We start from the raw sequence: 17,101 nt of genomic DNA, 5'->3' as shown, positions 1-17,101 counted from the left end.
ATTGTGCACATTACCAGAACAACATACTGTCAACTGCATGATCATTTTGCTGCTTGTAGTGTATACTCTTGTCCTGTGCAGTGTTGTAGTAGATCCGTCTCTTCGGCGTTCACTGCAATAAAAGTAAGACATTGCATTAATATTACAGAAGTTTGGGGGCTGAAATCCCACTATGCTAATGACAGTTTCCCTTTGCATAAGATTCTTGTGATTATATCTCAATGATGATCAATAACAACTACATCATAACACAGCTGCTCTATACAGAATATGTATTTGCCATCAATGGTCATGGAGGCAATATGTCACACAATGTACATATATAGCACGGATTATTTCTTCCTCTGGTGTATTATGATGGGAGGGTGAGATTCTGCATTATCAGCATCAGTAAATCTGTAGGAAACTGAGTGATATTCTATTTTTTAATGCAATATTAGGGTAAAATAAAGCTTGCTGTATCTATAGCCATGCTCTACCCATGATGTGCTGAATCAATGACTGCAGAGCGATTTAGAGTGGTAAACATGACTTGAACTCATCTCTGAATAGAGGGTAGCACAGTAGTGCAGAGTAGAAGGTGAATGTATCTCAAATGGAAACCCTTAGCAGCTGTGTGGGGAGTAGACAGTACAGACTAACCAAGTAAATAGTAAAAAGTAGTAACTTCAACATTACTTGGTTTTGTTCTCCACTCCTGTTTTTCTGTTCTTTAAATCACTAATACTGATGCCATATGTAACCTGTACTGAGAGTTATATACTCTACTGGCCTAGATCAAATTAAATGATGCAAACAGGATCCCTCCCACTCAAGATTCATGATTGCACCACCTCAACCTTTCATAACAATAACATAGAACTGCAGCAGTGCGCTACTGCACATGTTCTTGTTATGAATGGTAGTATATGTGGTCCTTGGGTCAGTACTTCATACTGTAGCCACACTCTATTCATGATGTATTGAATCAACAAAAATCTGCATGGTACAGATCACAGGAAGGGGTGGAGTAGAGGTGAATATGTCCAATGCGAAACCCTTAGCAGTCGGATTTTTTGGAGTCAATAAAACGACAAATACTAAATGAGAAATATACACATTGCTTATCTGTCTCTGTGTAGTCATTTTCCTCCTCTCCAACTGTCCTTCAATTTTCTATTTTGCAAGAAAATGAACACATGGCTTCAATATTCACTTCTGTTCTGCAGTCTTTCCTCTTGAAATAAAAAAGTTAAGCATTGCATTATTATTATTATAATTATTATTGACGATACATACAATGAACCTTGCTCCAAACCATGTGATACAAAGCAAATCCACCTCCCTCCCACAGCTGTGCTCCTTCTAGAGCTTCTACCACACAAGTTATTCATGTCAGTGAAACTGTACTGCAGTCCCGGTCTGCACACAATCTACTGAATCAATGACATCACACTGTGTCACACTATGTCATGCTAACGACAGGAAACAATCTTTGAATATATCTTTGTATATATAATAATAATAATAATAATAATAATAATAATAATAATAATAAAAAAAAAAGACAGGACAGACACTCCTACATTGCAATCAATAGAAAATAACTGGGACAGGCACTTCAAGGATGCATACGGTCCCGGATAAACTGTAGCTACCTATACACGTGTGCCTTGTCTCTAGACTCTGCATATATCTCTATTTATATATCACCCATTGTGTACTCAGCGCTTTACAAGAGAGACCAAAAAGTACAGGAAATTATTATACAATAAGTTCAACAAACAAAAACAGACAATAGGAAAGTAAATTCCTGTCCTGGGTAGTTTACAATCTAAGAGAAATGTAAGGAGACTTACAGAGAGACAACAGGTGGGGGAACAAGTGCAGTAGATGACAATGCTTGTCCTTAATGGTGGGTACTTGTAGTATAAAGCACTTCTTGGGAACAATAGTTAGTGACTGAATGAGTGACAGTAGCAACGAGTAAAAGCTATTGAAATGCTTCATTTAAGTTGTGAATTTTAAGGTTGATCTTAAATGTGGGTGGAAGAGTGTATGTTGGCATATACTGAGTGTGTGTGAGTTTCACAGGTAAATTGATGGGAAAGGGTTTCAGGCAAGAGAGCGAGTGCGCAGTAGAGGTGTAAGAAGTATAATGGAGACAGTTATTAGTAGAGCTTAGGAGACGAGGAAGGGCATAACGAGACCAAAAGATGATATGTAGGAAGGAGCAGATGAATAGAGAATAGTGTTGGACTGGGTCCTCAACTATAAAAAAATGGGTAACGGGTACCCGGCCAAAATGAAAGGTTCTACCCGGTCGGGTACACGGTTTGGCACTTACCTTCCGGGTGGCGGTGACATCTAGGATCAGCAGCAGTCCTGTGACGGTGGCAGCATCTGTGGTGTCTTCAGCCGGCGGGGGTTAGGGTTACCAGCTTACCTGCTTCGGTGCTGTGGAAGTGATTCCTGCAGCTCCCCCCGCCAGGTGAAGACACCTCTGATGCTGCCACCATCAGAGGACTGCTGCTGCTGATCCTAGATGTCTTAGGAAAGGTAAGTATAAAAGATTATTTCCAGCTGCCCTGACATTACCCGACGCCGGGTATTACCCGGCCAAGTCCACTTCTCAGTGGCCGGTTTCGAGTAATGTCCGGGTAGCTGGAAATGTGTCGGGTAACGCCGGGTACTCGGTACACCACTAATAGAGAACCTTAACAAAAAGGTAAGGAGGAGAACTTTGTAGGTGATCTGAAACTTGATGGGAAGCAAGGAGAGGGATTTAAGGAGGAGGAGGAGATGAGCAGATACTGTTGTGGGAGAAAGGGAAATTATTCAAGCAGCAGAGTTTTGGATAGATTGCAAATGAGAAAGTTGTGAAGCAGGGAGCCCTGTTAGCAGTATGTTAACCCATACGATAAGGGCATGCATTGGCGTTTTAGCAGTAGATTGACAGAGAAAAGGGCAAATCTTGGAAATATTACAGAGAAAGAATCGACAAACTTTAGCCAGTGTCGTGAATGAAGATGGAAAGGGAAGAGTCAAATGTTACTCCTAGGCAATGTGCTTTCATGACAGGATGATGGTAGTACTGTTTACTGCGATGGAGAAAGGTGATATTAGGCAAGATTTAGGGGGAAATATGAGGAGCTCAGTTTTAGACATTAGGTTTAAGGCAGAAGAGTGTCATCCATGGAGGATATAGCCAGGAGGCAACCCGAAACTAGGAACTAAATTGCAGGAGTGACGGTAGGGTGGATAGGTGTGTGTATCATCTGCATAGAGATGATATCAAGGGCCAAAATAGTTGATAAGGTCAACTAGTGATAGTATGTAGTGAGAGAGGTCCCAGAACAGAGTCCTGAGGTATACCAACAGACAAAACAACAGGAGACAAAGACACGTTAGCAACAGAGATGGAGAATGTGTGATGGAGAAGTATGATGAAAACCAGGATATAAGTTTGCTGCGGATACGAAGAAAGAGTTTAGAATATGAATGAGAAGAGTGATTGACAGTATCAAAAGCAGAAGAGAGATCAAGCAGGATTAGTAAGTAAGATGGACCTTGGGAATTTTCTTTATGTACATAATTGGTTACATTGGGAAAGGCAGATTGTGAAGGGCCCATAGGAGCATGTGATTTAAGAATGTTGATCAAACGGGAGATCAAAAGACGTTCTAGCAATTAGGAGGCAAATGGTAGGAAGGATACAGGGCGATAGTTAGAAATTCACACAAGGTCAAGGTTATTTTTGAGAATAGGGGTGACCACTGCATGCTTAAAAGGAAGAGTTGAAAGAGCCAAAGGATATGGAGGAATTGAAGATGTGGGTGAGAGTGAGAATATAGGATTGAGAGGGCAGAGTGGTAGAGGGAGAAGAGAAGATCAGGTTCCAGCTCTGTGACAGGAGAAAAGGAGTCAAGAGTGCAATGAGATCTAGATAGAAAAAGAGAGAGGGGGAAGGGAGAGAATGAATCTACTTGTGGATGGCATCCACCTTGCCTCAAGTGAGCAAAGGCTTGAGGAGAAATAAAGGATGGATGTTAAGTGGGAGGAGAAAGTCAGTGGTGGGACTCAAATACATAGAAGACAGTGTGAATGAAATTGGAGTGTTGATGAGTGAGGAAAACGTAGTGTTTGACCTTAAAAAAAGGAGCAGAGTTTTACAGAACAGGACAAAGGTTTAGTGTAGAAAATCAGACTGTGAAATTTCCTCCATAGGTGTTAAGAGCAGCAGTGTGATGTGATAAAGTGTGATGAGAGCGTGCTTGTGAATTTAACCAATGCATGGGTTAGGCTGCGTCTATAGTAAGCACGCAACAGAAGGCAAAGTTAGCGCATGCCTGTCGCTCCAGCAATCCCTGCACTGAGGTCTGAGGCGACGGGGATGCCCTGCATCGCTCGCACGCACTGTGGACGACCAAGCGTGTGCCCATGATAATCACGGCCTTAGAGGGATGAGTGTGTCAGAGCCTAGAAGGGGCATATAGATGATGGAGGAGGAGGGAGGAGGAGATGATAGCATTGTAAGAGTTAACAAGATAGTTAGTTTAAGCAGAAAGTGAGGAGAGGTTAGAGATAAGGGTAGATGTCAGAGGAGAGAGTTCAATTAAGCTGAGGTATCGAGTAGGACAGGGGTGAGGGGAATGAGAAGTGGTGGATGATGAGAGCAGAAGAGGTCATGTACAAATAGACCATGTTAGTCGTAGAGCAGACATTCCAGAGGGCACGTGAGAAGGGAAGAGAAAAGTGAGAAAAGGAATGTGGATTACATTAGATGAGTTAATACGCTTAGCAGGGAGGTGGAGAGAGAGGCAAGAGGCAGAGGGTGGTGTAGGGGTAGAGGAAGAGATGTTGCATGTACCTTGTCAGAACATTAAAGAACGTCAATTCACACTGGTGCAGAGTTGAGGATGAAATGCTAAATCCAGTTCACGTCCAATTCAATTTTAACAGAACTTTTTCATTCTTCATTACTGAAAAAAAAAAAGTAAAACACAATGCATTACTATTTTCAAAATGGATTGAATTCCCCCAACAATGACTATGTGTTACCAATATATCCCTCTCAGTCCCACTGCAGCACATACTGTACCAGTGTGAAAGTAGGAAGGTACACAGTACCGGTAAAACAATACGTGCCGGTACTATGCACCATATGAATTATAAGAGGATGTAAATCTCCCAGTCTCTCTCCATATCCGCAACAGAGCGGGCTCCGGTCAGTGGCATGGATGCCCATATATGGATATGCTCATATTTGGGCATCCCATGTCACTGACCGGAGCCGGCTCTGAGTATAGGGATATATGCGGAGACGCAGAGGTGCAAGGAAATGGGAGGAGGCACGGTGAGAAACAGGGAGAGACCACAGGAAGATAGAGGGCAACAACTTCCACAAGGTACGTCTATGTGTATAATTGTTTGTATTTTGTGCAGAGGGGGTAATTTCAGATAAAATACAATTCTCCACCCTCTACGAAACAATTCCACTTTGTTCAGTAAGCCAGAAAGTCTTGGTCCCATGTGGACTGAATTTTAATGCAAATTAGGTCCTTAATACACAAGTAAAGAATATAGATACTCATTCTCTACTGTAAGAAGTGCCACATTGCCCACTATTTAGGTCCTGTGCCCAGATTGTGACCAAGCATGGCAGAGGTGAGATTCCCCCAACTCCAATTTGCTACACTCTCCAAGAGAGATAATTGTGATCAGAGATGGAACTATGGGGGGGGGGGTGAGCAGGGTCGCTGCCCAGGGAGTAGCCCGACTGGGGGCACGGAAATCTCATTTGGTGCATATGTTGCAGCGTTGCATTGATTGGCCGGTCAATCTGCACTGCTGCCTGTCACAGTGACATCATGATCGGGCACTGTGATCAGCTATAGCGCTGACCCAGGTGACATAGTTCAGCACTTTACAAGGAGGGAACAGATGTTGTGGGTGACAGATGTTGGGGGTAGGCTAAGACTGTTGACCAGAGTAACGTGGAGACTTACTGCACTCTGCATGCCCATCCTCTCCCTGACATCAGGGGAAGGAAGTGGCCCTGGTGTGTGTGTAGGTATACCAGATGTCAGTGTATGCATAAGTAAGTATGCCTGTGTAGTGGGAGGTGTAGGGGCATTAAGCTGGAGGACTTAAACCAGTCACAAAAGCACATAGATACCTCTTATTATACCGCACCAAATGCTGATAATATCATGCTGTAGCTGCACTTTACAGAAGATGATGCAGAATCCATCATATCATAGCCACACTGTGCATATGATGTACTGAATCAGTAACACCAGGAAGACATCTCCATTTAAGGGGTACAGTTGAAGTTAACAGAATATGTCCAGCACTTTGGTGTGTAGCCCATAAATAATAATTGTGCACATTACCAGAACATACTTGCAACTGCAAGATCATTTTGCTGCTTGTAGTGTATGCTCGTCCTGTGCAGTGTTGTAGTAGATCCATCTCTTCAGTGTTCACTGCAACAAAAGTAAGACATTGCATTAATATTACAGACGTTTGGGGGCTGAAATCTCACTTCGCTGCGGACAATTTCCCTTTGCATAAGATTCTTGTGATTATGTCAATGATGATCAATAACTACATCATAACACAGCCGCTCTATACAGAAGATGTACTTGCTATCAATGGTCATGGAGGTAATACGTCACACAATGTACAGATATAGCAAGGATTATTTCTTCCTCTGGTGCATTATGGCATTATGATGGGAAATGTTGTGAGATTCTGCATTATCAGCATCACTGAATCTTTTGGAAATTAAGTGATATTCTATGTTTTAATGCAATATTATGGATGATCAGCCGGTAAAATAATAATAGCTTGCTGTATCTGTAGCCATGCTCTACCCATGATGTGCTAAATCAATGACTGCAGAGAGATTCAGAGTGGTAAACATGACTGGAACGCATCTCTGAATAATGGGCAGCAAAGCAGTGCAGAATAGGAGGTGAAAGTATTTAAAATGGAAGACCCTTAGCAGCTGTGTGGGGAGTAGACAGTACAGACTGACCAAGTAAATGGTAAAAGGAGTAACTTCAACATTACTTGGCTTTGTTCTCCACATTGAAGCTTTCCTCCTCTTTAAATCACTAATACTGATGCCATGTGTAACCTGTACTGAGAGTTATATAATCTACTGGCCTAGATGAAACCATATGATGCAAACAGGTTCCATCCCACTCGATTCATAGAATTGAACCACCTCAACCTTTCATAACAATCACATAGAACTGCAGCAGTGCGCTACTGCACATGTTCTTGTTATGAATGGTAGTAGATGTGGTCCTTGGGTCAAAACTTCATACAGCAGCCACACTCTACTCATGATGTATTGAATCAACAAAAACCTGCATGGTACAGATCACAGGAAGGGTAGAGTAGAGGTGAATATGTCCAATGCGAAACCCTTAGCAGCTGGATTGTGTGGAGTCAATAAAACGACAAATACTAAATGAGAAATATACACATTGCTTATCTGTCTCTGTGTAGTCATTTTCCTCCTCTTCAACTGTCCTTCAAAATTTCTCTTCTGCCAGAAAAGAAACACATGGCTTCAATATTCACTGTTCTTCCCTCCTGAAATAAAAGTTAAGCATTGCATGGTTATGATCATACATACAATTAACCTTGCGCCAAACTATGTGATCCAAAGTAAATCCACCTCCCTCCCACAGCTGTGTTCCTTCTAGAGCTTCTACCACACAAGTCATTAATGTTCGTGACACTGTACTGCAGTCACAGTCTGCACACAAAGTAATGAATCAATTACATCACACTGAAAAGGCAGTCTACATGATGCAATAGTTATCCATAATAACTATGTCATGCAAAGGACAGGAAAGCCTATATGTATATCATTAGGGGAGAGGGGAAAAAAATAAATAAAAAATAAGTGCGACAAATTAAAACAGACAATAGGAAAGTAAATCCTTGCCCTGGGAACTTTACAATCTAAGAGAAATGTTAGAAGACTTAAAGAGAGGCAGCAGTTGGGGGAAGAAGTGCAGTAGATAACACTGCTTGTCCTTAATGGTGGGTACTTTTAGTAGAAAGCACTTCTTGGGAACAATAGTTGTTAGCAGTGACTGTGGGTGTGGGACAGTAGCCACGAGTCAAAGTTTTTGAAATTCTTGATTTAAGTCGTGAATTTTAAGATTGGTCTTAAATGTGGGTGGAAGAGGTTATGTTGGCATATACTGAGTGTGAGGGAGTTTCACATGTACGGTGCAGTGATGGAAAATGGTTTCAGGCAAGTGAGAGAACAGTAGAGGTGAAAGAAGTTAACAGGAGACAGTTATGGTTATAGTGCAAGAGACGAGCAAGGGCATAACGAGAGATCAAAGATGATATGCAAGAAGGAGCAGATTAATGGAGAGCCTTCACAAAAAGGTAAGGAGGAGAACTTTGTAGGTGATACAAAAACTTGATGGGATGCCAGGACAGGGATTTAAGGAGATGAGCAGAGACTGTTGTGGGAGAAAGTGAGATTATTCAAGCAGCAGAGTTTTGCATAGGAGAAAGTTGTGAAGCAGGGAGGCCTGTTAGTAGTATTTTAAAACAACCCATAGGATAACAGTATACATTGGAGTTTTAGCAGTAGGTTGAGAGGGGAAAGGGAAGATCTTGGTAATATTACAGAGAAAGAGGATCCAAACTTTACCCATGGCCATGCATGTGAATGGAGATGGAATTGAAGAGCCAAATGTTACTCCTAGGCAACATGTTTGATGACAAGATAGATGGTAGTACTGTTTACTGTGATGGAGAAAGGGGATAATATGAGCCCAGTTTTAGACATTAAGTTTAAGGCAGTGGAGTGCCATCCATGAGCATATAGCCAGGAGGCAACCCAAGAGTAGGGACTGGATTGCAGGAGTGAGAGCAGGGGTGGATAGATTTGTGTGTGTATCATCTGCATAGAGATTATATCTAAGGCCAAAAGAGTTGATGAGGTCACCAAATGATAGTATGTAGAGCGAAAGAGAGATCTCAGAACAGAGCCCTGATGTATACCCACAGACAGATCAATAGAAGACGAAGACATGTTAGCAACAGAGATGGAGAATGTGTGACAGGAAAGTTATGATGAAAACCAGGATAGAACTGTGTTACGGATACAAAGAGAGAGTTTAGAATATGAAGGAGGAGAGTGATTGAGAGCATCAAACGCAGCAGATAGATCAAGTAGGATTAGTAGGGAAAAGTGACCTTGGGAATTTGCTTTAAGCACAGTCTGTAGAACGAGCTGTACGAAAGGCAGGTTGTAAAGGATCCAGGAGGGAATGTGATTTAAGAATGTTGACATTCTAGCAATTAGGAGACAAACAGCAGGAGGGATACAGGGTGGTAGTTAGTAAGGCACATAGGGTGTAGGTTGTTTCTGAGAAAAGGGTGACCACTACAGGCTTAAAGTAAGAGGGTAAAGAGCCAGAGAATATGGAGGAATTGAAGATGTGGGTGAGAGTGGGGACTAAGAGATGCAGTAAGGTGTGAGGGGATATGATCTAGAGGGCATGTGGTAGAGGGAGAAGAGAAGATGATTTGCTTCCAGCTCTGTAAGAGAAGAAAAAGAGTCAAATGCAGAAGGAGAATTAGGTAGGAGAGAAGGGGGAAGGGACAGAAGGAATCTCCTTGTGGGTGGCATCCACCTTGTCTCTGAAGTAGTCAAATGCTTGAGGAGAAGTGAAGGAAGGATGGCAAGTGTGAGGAGAAGGTTAGTGGAGGGAGTCAAATACAGGGAAAAAAAGACAGCGTAAATTAAATTTGAGTGTTGATGAATGTGAAAAAAAAGTAGTGTGGTTTGGCCCCAAAGAGCAGCTTTATACAGGACTGGAGACATTTTTACTGTAGAAAAATCAAATATCAATTGTGTGATTTCCTTCATAGGCATTAAGAACAGCGAGTGGAAGTGTGATGAACATGTTTGGGAATTTAGCCAAGGGTGTGGGTTAGAGGGACGAGTGTGTCAGAACCTAGAAGGGGCATATAGATAGGAGGATAGCATTGCAAGAGTTAATAAGATTGTTAGTTTAAGTGAAAAGAGAGAGAGAGCAGAGAGGTTAGAGTAGATGTCAGAGGAGAGTTTAATTAAGCAGAGGAAAATCAGTGGGACAGGTAAGACACGGTGAGGGGAATGACTGATTGTGACTGATGAGAGCAGAAGAGGTTATGTACAACTAGAGCCTTGTTAGCAAGAGTGGACATTCCAGAGGGCACAGGAGAAGGGAAGAGAAAAGTAAGGAAAGGAATGTGGATTACATTAGATAGGTTAACACTCTTAGTAGGGAGGCCTGATGTGTATATGAGCCGGTCCAAGATTATAAGAGATATCCCCCAACATCAGCGAGCATAGAAGGAGACACAGAGATAGGTGTAGAGAGAGACAGAGATAGGGGTATGTAGAGAGAGAAGGACGTCAAGAGAATGAGACAGATAGACGTAGAGAGAGGAGACGTAGAGAGAGGGGGCGTAGAGAATGAGGGAAGGTGGAAGAGAATAGGATGTGCAGGAGTGCATTTCATTGAGCAGTGCAGAAATAGCTGCAATAGAGGTCTGTACAAATGGTGCTTTGTGTAGACACATGCAAAGGTAGGGGAAGGAAAGTGTATAGAACATGTGGATAAAAGCAGGAGTGTGGAAGTTAGAGAAATTAGAAAAGTTTTACAGAGGAGTGAGGAAACAGTAAACAGAAAGAACAAGAGAGAGGTTACATTGGGATGACGTGCTGTGGTAGAGAGAAATGCTAGGAGAGAGCCTCCAGATATTAGAGGACATGAATTGAGGGAGCAAATGTATAAATCAAAACCGGAGGGGGAGGTATAGCACGAAAGCTTGCACAGCAGTTGATGAAGATTATAGTCTTAAAGTTGCGTGTACCTGTCAGGGCACTCAAGAAGGTCAATGCTCACAAGTGCAGAGTTCATGAAGAAATGCTGAATCCAGTTCCCCTCCAATTTAATTTTAATATAACTTTTTCATTCTTCATTACTGCAAAAAGCAAACAAAACAAAACCACATTGCATTACTATTTTCAAAATGGATTGAATGACATATTCAACAGTAACTGTGTGATGCCAATATTGCCTTCTCACTCGTAGGCCAGTACGGTCAGGTACCCAGTACTGATAAAACAATAAGTGCCCGTACTAAGTACCAATATGAATTATAAGGAAATGTAAAATCTCCAGGTCTCTCTCCATCTCTGCAACAGATATATGGATAAGCCCATATTAAGGCATCACGTGACCGGAGCCGTCACTGACTGGGTATATGCAAAGATGCAGGGAGATGCAAAGAAAGGGAGGGAGAGAGACAGGGAGAAGATGGGAAACGGAGGGAGGCACGGATGGCGGGCCTCTCTCTTTCACTGGTGCATGCAAGGAGCTGGTCCCAACATCCACAAAGTGTGTGTGTATTATTGGTTGTGTTTTATGGCGGTAGGAGGATAGTGTGTATATTGTGTGTGTGTGGGAGTATTATATTGTGTGTAGGGTATTATAGTGTGTATATTATGTTGAGGTGCAGAGGAGAGTATTAGATTGGGTATCTTGTGTTAGGGGGTATTGTGTATATTGTGTTTAAGACTATAATATTATTGGGGAGATTATTATTGAGGAGGTATTAAAGTGTGTATTGTGGGGAGTATTAGTGTATGTATTATTTGTGGGTGACAGATGCTGTGGGTAGGCCAAGAGTACGGGCCAGACTAAGGTGGAGACTTTCTGTATTCTGCATACAGGACTCTACATGCACTGCAGAGGTGAGATTCCCCCAACTCCAATTTGCTACACTCTCCAAGAGAGATTATTGTGATCAGAGGTGGAAGATGAGCAGGGTCACTGCCCAGGGAGTAGCCTGTCAGGGGGCATGGAAATCTCTTTTGGTGCGTATGTTGCCACGTGGCATTGATTGACCGGTCAATTAGCACTGCTTCCTATCACAGTGACATGATCCGGTGCTGTGATCGGTTGCAGCGCTGACCAAGGTGTGTTAGTGCAGCAATTTACAGGGAGGGAACAGAGGTTGTGGGTGACAGATGCTGGGGGTAGGCCAAGAGTACGGGCCAGAGCAAGGTGGAGATATTCTGTACTCTGCATGCCCAGGACTCTGCATGCATGCCAGTGGCTGTGGGGTGTGTGTGTGTAGGTATGCCAAGTGTCAGTGTGCATAAGTAAGTGTGCTGTGTGTGTAAGTAAGTTTGCCTGTGTGGCAGGAGGTGTAGGGGGGTGGGGGGCGGGGGGCGGTTCAGCTGGAGGACTTTACCCAGCACAAAAGCACATAGATGCCTCTGATTATATCACCCCAAATGCTGATAATATCCTGCTGTAGATGCACTTTACAGAAGATGATATAGATGTCATCAGTGTTTGGTGGGTTCATTAAATCAATCCATCATATAATAGCCACACTGTGCATATGATGTACTGAATCAGTAACACCAATCACAGGAAGACATCTCCATGGTAGGGGTAGTGTTGAAGTTAACAAAATATGTCCAGCACTGTGGAGTGGAGCCCATACATAATAATTGTGCACATTACCAGAACAACATATTGTCAACTGCATGATCATTTTGCTGCTTGTAGTGTATACTCTTGTCCTGTGCAGTGTTGTAGTAGATCCGTCTCTTCGGTGTTCACTGCAATAAAAGTAAGACATTGCATTAATATTACAGAAGTTTGGGGGCTGAAATCCCACTATGCTAATGACAGTTTCCCTTTGCATAAGATTCTTGTGATTATATCTCAATGATGATCAATAACAACTACATCATAACACAGCTGCTCTATACAGAATATGTATTTGCCATCAATGGTCATGGAGGCAATATGTCACACAATGTACATATATAGCAAGGATTATTTCTTCCTATGGTGTATTATGATGGGAGGGTGAGATTCTGCATTATCAGCATCAGTAAATCTGTAGGAAACTGAGTGATATTCTATTTTTTAATGCAATATTAGGGTAAAATAAAGCTTGCTGTATCTATAGCCATGCTCTACCCATGATGTGCTGAATCAATGACTGCAGAGCGATTTAGAGTGGTAAACATGACTTGAACTCATCTCTGAATAGAGGGTAGCACAGTAGTGCAGAGTAGAAGGTGAATGTATCTCAAATGGAAACCCTTAGCAGCTGTGTGGGGAGTAGACAGTACAGACTGACCAAGTAAATAGTAAAAAGTAGTAACTTCAACATTACTTGGTTTTGTTCTCCACTCCTGTTTTTCTGTTCTTTAAATCACTAATACTGATGCCATATGTAACCTGTACTGAGAGTTATATACTCTACTGGCCTAGATCAAATTAAATGATGCAAACAGGATCCCTCCCACTCAAGATTCATATGATTGCACCACCTCAACCTTTCATAGCAATAACATAGAACTGCAGCAGTGCGCTACTGCACATGTTCTTGTTATGAATGGTAGTAGATGTGGTCCTTGGGTCAGTACTTCATACTGTAGCCACACTCTATTCATGATGTATTGAATCAACAAAAATCTGCATGGTACAGATCACAGGAAGGGGTGGAGTAGAGGTGAATATGTCCAATGCGAAACCCTTAGCAGCCGGATTTTTTGGAGTCAATAAAACGACAAATACTAAATGAGAAATATACACATTGCTTATCTGTCTCTGTGTAGTCATTTTCCTCCTCTTCAACTGTCCTTCAATTTTCTATTTTGCAAGAAAATGAACACATGGCTTCAATATTCACTTCTGTTCTGCAGTCTTTCCTCTTGAAATAAAAAAGTTAAGCATTGCATTATTATTATTATAATTATTATTGACGATACATACAATGAACCTTGCTCCAAACCATGTGATACAAAGCAAATCCACCTCCCTCCCACAGCTGTGCTCCTTCTAGAGCTTCTACCACACAAGTTATTCATGTCAGTGAAACTGTACTGCAGTCCCGGTCTGCACACAATCTACTGAATCAATGACATCACACTGTGTCACACAATGTCATGCTAACGACAGGAAACAATCTTTGTATATATCTTTGTATATATAATAATAATAATAAAAAAAATAAGACAGGACAGACACTCCTACATTGCAATCAATAGAAAATAACTGGGACAGGCACTTCAAGGATGCATACAGTCCCGGATAAACTGTAGCTACCTATACAGGTGTGCCTTGTCTCTAGACTCTGCATATATCTCTATTTATATACCACCCATTGTGTACTCAGCGCTTTACAAGAGAGACCAAAAAGTACAGGAAATTATTATACAATAAGTTCAACAAACAAAAACAGACAATAGGAAAGTAAATCCCTGTCCTGGGTAGTTTACAATCTAAGAGAAATGTAAGGAGACTTACAGAGAGACAACAGGTGGGGGAACAAGTGCAGTAGATGACAATGCTTGTCCTTAATGGTGGGTACTTGTAGTATAAAGCACTTCTTGGGAACAATAGTTAGTGACTGAATGAGTGACAGTAGCAACGAGTAAAAGCTATTGAAATGCTTCATTTAAGTTGTGAATTTTAAGGTTGATTTTAAATGTGGGTGGAAGAGGTTATGTTGGCATATACTGAGTGTGTGTGAGTTTCACAGGTAAATTGATGGGAAAGGGTTTCAGGCAAGAGAGCGAGTGCGCAGTAGAGGTGTAAGAAGTATAATGGAGACAGTTATTAGTAGAGCTTAGGAGACGAGGAAGGGCATAACGAGACCAAAGATGATATGTAGGAAGGAGCAGATGAATAGAGAATAGTGTTGGACTGGGTCCTCAACTATAAAAAAATGGGTAACGGGTACCCGGCCAAAATGAAAGGTTCTACCCGGTCGGGTACACGGTTTGGCACTTACCTTCCGGGTGGCGGTGAAATCTAGGATCAGCAGCAGTCCTGTGACGGTGGCAGCATCTGTGGTGTCTTCAGCCGGCGGGGGAGCTGCAGGCTCACAGACACAGCTTACCTGCTTCGGTGCTGTGGAAGTGATTCCTGCAGCTCCCCCCGCCAGGTGAAGACACCTCTGATGCTGCCAACATCAGAGGACTGCTGCTGCTGATCCTAGATGTCTTAGGAAAGGTAAGTATAAAAGATTATTTCCAGCTGCCCTGACATTACCCGACGCCGGGTATTACCCGGCCAAGTCCACTTCTCAGTGGCCGGTTTCGAAAGAGTTTAGAATATGAATGAGAAGAGTGATTGACAGTATCAAAAGCAGAAGAGAGATCAAGCAGGATTAGTAAGTAAAATGGACCTTGGGAATTTTCTTTATGTACATAATTGGTTACATTGGGAAAGGCAGATTGTGAAGGGCCCAGAGGAGCATGTGATTTAAGAATGTTGATCAAACGGGAGATCACAAGACGTTCTAGCAATTAGGAGGCAAATGGTAGGAAGGATACAGGGCGATAGTTAGAAATTCACACAAGGTCAAGGTTATTTTTGAGAATAGGGGTGACCACTGCATGCTTAAAAGGAAGAGTTGAAAGAGCCAAAGGATATGGAGGAATTGAAGATGTGGGTGAGAGTGAGAATATAGGATTGAGAGGGCATGTGGTAGAGGGAGAAGAGAAGATCAGGTTCCAGCTTTGTGACAGGAGAAAAGGAGTCAAGAGTGCAATGAGATCTAGATAGAAAAAGAGAGAGGGGGAAGGGAGAGAACGAATCTACTTGTGGATGGCATCCACCTTGCCTCAAGTGAGCAAAGGCTTGAGGAGAAATAAAGGATGGATGTTAAGTGGGAGGAGAAAGTCAGTGGTGGGACTCAAATACATAGAAGACAGTGTGAATGAAATTGGAGTGTTGATGAGTGAGGAAAAAGTAGTGTTTGACCTTAAAAAAAGGAGCAGAGTTTTACAGAACAGGACAAAGGTTTAGTGTAGAAAATCAGACTGTGAGATTTCCTCCATAGGTGTTAAGAGCAGCAGTGTGATGTGATGAAGTGTGATGAGAGCGTGCTTGTGAATTTAACCAATGCATGGGTTAGGCTGCGTCTATAGTAAGCACGCAACAGAAGGCAAAGTTAGCGCATGCCTGTCGCTCCAGCAATCCCTGCACTGAGGTCCGAGGCGACGGGGAGGCCCTGCATCGCTCGCACGCACTGTGGACGACCAAGCGTGTGACCATGATAATCACGGCCTTAGAGGGATGAGTGTGTCAGAGCCTAGAAGGGGCATATAGATGATGGAGGAGGAGGGAGGAGGAGATGATAGCATTGTAAGAGTTAACAAGATAGTTAGTTTAAGCAGAAAGTGAGGAAAGGTTAGAGATAAGGGTAGATGTCAGAGGAGAGAGTTCAATTAAGCTGAGGTATCGAGTAGGACAGGGGTGAGGGGAATGAGAAGTGGTGGATGATGAGAGCAGAAGAGGTCATGTACAAATAGACCATGTTAGTCGTAGAGCAGACATTCCAGAGGGCACGTGAGAAGGGAAGAGTAAAGTGAGACAAGGAATGTGGATTACATTAGATGGGTTAATACGCTTAGCAGGGAGGTGGAGAGAGAGGCAAGAGGCAGAGGGTGGTGTAGGGGTAGAGGAAGAGATGTTGCATGTACCTTGTCAGAACATTAAAGAACGTCAATTCACACTGGTGCAGAGTTGATGATGAAATGCTGAATCCAGTTCACGTCCAATTCAATTTTAACAGAACTTTTTCATTCTTCATTACTGCAAAAAAAAAAAAGTAAAAAACAATGCATTACTATTTTCAAAATGGATTGAATTCCCCCACCAATGACTATGTGTTACCAATATATCCCTCTCAGTCCCACTGCAGCACATACTGTACCAGTGTGAAAGTAAGAAGGTACACAGTACCGGTAAAACAATACGTGCCGGTACTATGCACCATATGAATTATAAGGGGATGTAAATCTCCCAGTCTCTCTCCATATCCGCAACAGAGTGGGCTCCGGTCAGTGGCATGGATGCCCATATATGGATATGCTCATATTTGGGCATCCCATGTCACTGACCGGAGCCGGCTCTGAGTATAGGGATATATGCGGAGACGCAGAGGTGCAAGGAAATGGGAGGAGGCACGGTGAGAAACAGGGAGAGACCACAGGAAGATAGAGGGCAACAACTTCCACAAGGTACGTCTATGTGTATAATTGTTTGTA

At 42.5% G+C, this 17,101-nt stretch overlaps 1 long non-coding RNA gene across 3 annotated transcripts in view; it reads right to left on the bottom strand.

Moving 5' to 3' along the window:
• LOC142475850 (uncharacterized) overlaps positions 1-17,101 on the bottom strand; it is a 34,219-nt gene that overhangs the window by 11,014 nt on the left and 6,104 nt on the right. For 2 of the 3 annotated variants that reach the window (XR_012791191.1, XR_012791192.1), the window contains exons 5-13: positions 16,535-16,646; positions 13,636-13,755; positions 12,552-12,649; positions 10,888-10,998; positions 7,478-7,587; positions 6,375-6,467; positions 4,850-4,961; positions 1,099-1,216; positions 15-112 (exon numbers count right to left, since the gene is read on the bottom strand). This is a non-coding gene — a long non-coding RNA (uncharacterized LOC142475850). The remainder of the gene's footprint in view (positions 1-14; positions 113-1,098; positions 1,217-4,849; positions 4,962-6,374; positions 6,468-7,477; positions 7,588-10,887; positions 10,999-12,551; positions 12,650-13,635; positions 13,756-16,534; positions 16,647-17,101) is intronic. The other variant, XR_012791193.1, reaches the window with a different exon arrangement.

The sequence above is a fragment of the Ascaphus truei genome, unplaced genomic scaffold, assembly GCF_040206685.1.
Source record: "Ascaphus truei isolate aAscTru1 unplaced genomic scaffold, aAscTru1.hap1 HAP1_SCAFFOLD_1418, whole genome shotgun sequence".
Classification (NCBI taxonomy): domain Eukaryota; kingdom Metazoa; phylum Chordata; class Amphibia; order Anura; family Ascaphidae; genus Ascaphus; species Ascaphus truei.
The sequence above is the reverse complement of the archived record's forward strand: the minus strand, read 5'-3'. Positions and strand labels throughout refer to the sequence as shown.